This window comes from Macrobrachium rosenbergii, chromosome 43 (assembly GCF_040412425.1).
Source record: "Macrobrachium rosenbergii isolate ZJJX-2024 chromosome 43, ASM4041242v1, whole genome shotgun sequence".
Classification (NCBI taxonomy): domain Eukaryota; kingdom Metazoa; phylum Arthropoda; class Malacostraca; order Decapoda; family Palaemonidae; genus Macrobrachium; species Macrobrachium rosenbergii.
This window is the reverse complement of record NC_089783.1, coordinates 7,352,684-7,358,269: the sequence shown is the minus strand read 5'-3', so window position 1 is coordinate 7,358,269 and position 5,586 is coordinate 7,352,684. Positions and strand designations below refer to the sequence as shown.

Genomic DNA, 5,586 nt, shown 5'->3' with positions numbered 1-5,586 from the left:
ACGTCGTCTGCGTGAAATTCTACCGTTTTTGACATGCCGCAAGGTAAAGTCATTTTTCTTAGGAATTTAATACAAACTCTAGCTCGAATAAAATTGTCCTCGCAATAAAAGTGACAAGTTTATGGGAAGTGGAATAAGAGACACTATTCACTATTTCACTATTTTTTGGAAAGGATTTATAAACTCTGTGGTTAAATCCGATTAAATGATAAAAACAGAACGCGATAATTGATATAAAAAAAAATCTTCTTTCGATAATTCCTTTCCCTCTTTGGTCGACATCTGCTATGTAAAGTCGATGATGAATTCCCGATGGCTTTCCCTTTCTACAAAATAATTTCTAATTAGCAAAACGTAACTGGTGACCGCAGATACAAATAGACGTTAACTATGCTTTCATAGGTTTTATACACACCCACACACACACACACACACACACACACACACACACACACACACACACACACACACATATATATATATATATATATATATATATATATATATATATATATATATATATATATATATATATAAATTTATCACATACACAATTATTCTGTGCATTACTAGAATTACTAAAAGGACCTCATTCAAACTGGATGGTATCTAATGGAGTTTTTTATTCAGAAAAAGTTACAGGCTTTCTTGGACAAACAGTCCACATTATCAAGTATCCGTACACTGAGCAGACGCGTAGTCCAGCTGTATCTATGTCTGTGTGCTGGGTACTTTTAATCCTATAATCGCCTAGCTCCTCCTGTGTGAACCCCCCACCCCCCGTAATCTTAGTCTTTCTCTGATTCCTTCTTCCAGGTGTTCGTTTTCTGTGCGTTCTCTTGCGTTTTTTCTTCATTCCCTTGCTACTGTGGAGTATACGATTTTTCTGGAAATGCTGTCTTCAAAGCCGTTTCCGGTGTTCCCTGCCATCGTGTTGTTGGTGCAAGTTATGAGGGCGTTCTCTACAACCAGTCTAGATGTTTTGTTGGTGTTCCTGTGCAGAAAACTCATATTTTCCCAGTCTATTCTGTGATCATTTTCCTAACAGTGTTTGGCAACTGCCGACGTCCGATTATAATGCCTTATGTTCTGCAGATGTTGTTTGCTTCGCTCTTTACATGATTTGCCAGTTTCGCCATAGTACCCTTCTTCACAGTCTAGACACGCTGCCATATATAACCCCCCTCTAATCTCTTCCCCCTCTACCAACTTTTTGTTTCTAACTATTTTATTCCTAATTGTGTTTTTGTAGCTGCCTATCAATTTGAAATTATTTAGCTTTCTGTTGATGGGTGCAATAGAGTTGTTGTCCGGGACTGTAATTATTTTCTTTCCTACCAAAGTTGGTGCGGGTCTTCGTCTCTTTAAGTTGGCACAGATCGTGAGACTTTTGCGGCCGAAATTCGTCTTTTTGCAACAAGCTCAATGCACAGAAGGAATAAAGTACGTCTGGAAGCACTCTGTCCACTGCCAGTTTCTGTTTCTTCTTTGTGAATTTCTCTCCATTTTCAATATTTCCAACTTTTCATTCTCCTAAACAAAGCCTCCTTTGTCCAATCAGACCTGGTAGCCCATTTGCCCCCCATGACTTGTCCCAAGCTCAAATTAAATTGGTTCAGTGATCATAATTAGATCATTCCCACCATAGTGTTACCATGTACTACTCAAATCTAATTGACCAATTCCTCCATCGTGCATAAGTAATTTTCATGTGAGAGAAAATCGTTGGATTTGAATGCTAACCTGGAATTCTCTTCCAGAACCCTGTTATCTGGCACTTCGAGCGGTCTACCCCTGCCTTGTGAACCAAAAATAGCGTAGATGTTTAACTGCCATCCTGCCACATGCAAGAGTCTTCTGGTTACGCAGTTCTGGGCCACTGACCGTTCCCCCACCTTTATGAGCCAGTTGCTTAACAACCAAAAATCTTTTAACTAGTCCGCATTAAAGTCATTAAGTGTCGAACTATTTCAGGGTAGTAACCTTTTCAGATTCAGCGATTTGCTTCGTAGTGTCGAGCTTTTATTGCACCTTGTGTGTGCTTGCTTGCTACTAAGTCAGCCCTTGATTATTAATTTCTGGATTCCTTCATTTGTAAATAAATTCAGTTAAAGCATTTACTGGTTATAATTTACCAAAGCGACCTCCAATTCTCTGTTTGCTTAGATGTGATATCAAGGTAAGTCAGTTTATTCATTACATTTATTGCTTACATTCTGAGTGCTTTGTGGTGGCCTTCAAGGCAATTAATAAAAAAATCCATTTTCATTCTTCCAACCAGCCTCAGAATGTAACAGTGGTCGATCTCGCCAAGATCCTAGTCAAAAGCCAGATGGTGGAATCAGCCTTGATTAAACAAAGAAATGCTATGAATCTCTTAAAGAGGCGCCTGGGATTCAGATATTATAGGTAAAATCTTCCTCCAACCAGCGATCAAGAAGATTAAAGAGAAATTGTCAACTAGAGTGACTTAACGGCGGACCTATGAATTACTTAACGGCGGACCTATGAATTTTCTGGCATAAATACCGCTTCTCTGTAACTTTTTCTCATTTACTATTTGCCTGAGGAGAGAGACGATTCAGTCTCTGAAATATAGCCTTTATTTTCCACATTTTGGCATTCTTATGGGCTTCCTTATATTTGGTGGAATTCTGTTTTAACAGAAAATATTTTACAGTCATATATATATATATATATATATATATATATATATATATATATATATATATATATATATATATATATATATATATATATATATATATATATATATATAGATATACACTGTATATATATATATATATATATACATATACATATACATATACATACGTATTATGTATTTCGAGAAGCAGTGGGGTTTACTCTATTCAGTAGGACCTCACAATAAAACTCTTGAAATACTGTTACCTGAGAAAAAATGAACAGCAAACAATCAATGAGAATTCTGCTTCTTAACGCTTACTTTATTTACACAAGTACACTGGTAAGTCAAAGGTGATAGATCTCACTAAAATGTGAATGTACAATAAATCACTAAACTGGAAATTAGTACATTAAGTAATTACAAGTTGTACATAAATGGACCATGAATAAGAGATTTTAAAATGCTAGTAGCAATAAAATGATATCAGCCCGGTAAGGTGGACTTCTCATGGCAAATCAGGAAACCGAGAAGAAAAGTCTCCTTGGCAAATAATACTGACTCCACTCCTGGAGGTAAATAATTCCAGGTGATACTAATAATAATATAATGTCTCTCTTAGAGCGAGTTAATACACAAGTAAAATGGATTGCATTACTCTAATTACTTCTAACATGAGAATGGCATTACCCTATGCACTTCTAGAAAGGGGCACACCTGGCATTGATAAATACACTGTTGCAAAGTCAAAAGATCAGGGATTGAATTAAATTATGAATATGAGAGAGATATTGAGTTAGAGAAAGAGTTACACTGGCTTAGAACTAACTCTCTAATCACAGGGCATACTGTACTTTGCGTCTTATGATGCTTGGATAAAAGATTCTCTAAGCGTGGTAGACCTTAACTATCTTGTGACGATGCCTGGCTCAAAGGTGATAGCTCTCCAAGTGTAGGAAATGAGTGCCTGTTGGCTTGCGGTTCAATCCTCAGGCAGGCATTGCCTTTGGCAGGCTCACAACTTCTGTCGTTTTGCCCTTTTTATGGCAGGAAAAGGTGAAGCACACATGACTTTAGGCAATGACCCGAGTGAGTTTACCTGCAGATTAACGAGATAAAATCTTCGCCAGTACTTGGAAATACAAAAGGTTTTAATTAGGTTTGAGCCTTAGCTGGAAGGGAACAGTCATTATCCTTCCCAGGTGTTTTCCCCGGCATCTCACTAAGTTGGGGAAAGCAGAGCCACTCCCTAAGTCTCCTGTCACTCTCTATACTATTGCTATACCCTATCCCCCTAGTCAAATGGCAGATTTACTGAATTATTAGAAAATAAGCGATAGAGGTGTACTTCATAATTTTATATATAAATATAAATATAAATATATATATATATATATATATATATATATATATATATATATATATATATATATATATATATATATATATATATATATATATATATATATATATATATATATATATATATATATATATATATATATATATATACATATATATGTATATATATGTGTATATGTATGTGTATATATATATATATATATATATATATATATATATATATTATTATGATTAGCAAGAATTCGCTAGCAAATTACCTCCCCCCCCCTCCTTTGTTGTTGTTGGTTGTTCATTTACTGCCAGCCGGCCGATCGATAGACCATCTGTCTATCGACTTAAAAAAAGGGTTAAAAGATTAAAGGCGCTCCCATTTTTGATAAAGATCTTTCCTTCGAGGCAAAAGTAATCTGGCTTGGGCGTTTCTCCTACAGGCCAAAACCTCCCCTGCGGGCAGCAGGTGCAATGAGTCAAAGCATCTGTGATGCATCCCCCCCTGTCCCATAGGAGGGGATAAAAGGCAAAAGCCCAAGGTCTCAGCACACACACGCGGGCTGGAAGATATGGAGTGAACTTGTGAAGACGTCCTCAACACCTGGCCCCATCGATGCCCTTGCATCCTAACCACGTGGCCCCTTTCAAAAGTATACTTCTCCTCGTGCCCTTCGACCGTATGCCTCGAGCCCACACGCCATTGCTTGGAGTTTCGAGGAGTCCCCATCGCCTTGCCGCTTTACGGAAGCCCTTGCATCTCACCACGTGGAAGAAACTCGTCCTCGGAAATCGCAAGTCATCCACGGACCGCCTTCTACACGCCCTCGGAAAATCTGCTAAGGTAAAGTGCCCTGGAAAAGCCCCATTTCAGTCACGCTTTTGTCTCGTAATATTTTCTTAAAGAGAAAGCCAGAAATCTCCCTTGTCTAATGTCCGTGCACCTCTTGCATCGGCAGTATTAATTCTTTATTACTCCTTTGGCACCCTCAGTGCAGCCTCGAATTCATTATTCTTTTGTCTATTTTCATTACTGGCGTATAATGTGCATATCTCTCATTTCAGAGGGATGCTATTTCGTGGAAGCTTCTCGGACTGTGGCTGGAATTCCCCAGTTTCATTCAACCTACTGAGTTCCTCTTTCCCGTACTAATGTCATTTATGTAAATACACTACTTTAAATGTGCCCACGTGTTTTACGTAATATTTCCCTCAGTAACCAGAGCCCTATGCTCATATGAAATTCTCCTTTGTTTTCTCTTTTTTTACGTTTTCCCGTACCCACGAAGTCAGAATCACAAGGCTAAATTAACTTAAACTGTTGCTACCTGTCTCACAGAAATATTTCAAACTAAAACCACGGAAAAACGTAAAAATGGCGACCTGGCCATAGATCTCGTTTTGCAGTTGCAGTTCCCCTAGTGTTGCTTTATTGCATTTGCAACTTGCCAGATCAGCTATTAGCAAAGCTAAGCTGGGTACGAGACAATTACGAACCTTTTGTGTAAAACCAGCACACAGATCCAGAAAATTCCACGTAAGTAATGTGTTAATCTTAGCAAAACCTTTTTTACAATCGTGACTGTTCC

At 37.8% G+C, this 5,586-nt stretch overlaps 1 long non-coding RNA gene across 1 annotated transcript; it reads left to right on the top strand.

The window, feature by feature from the left end:
* The first annotated feature begins 4,239 nt into the window (after positions 1-4,239).
* Positions 4,240-5,183, top strand: LOC136828482 (uncharacterized). The gene is made up of 2 exons (XR_010850056.1): positions 4,240-4,841; positions 5,063-5,183. It is a non-coding gene; the product is annotated as an uncharacterized lncRNA (long non-coding RNA).
* The last annotated feature ends 403 nt before the right edge of the window (positions 5,184-5,586 follow it).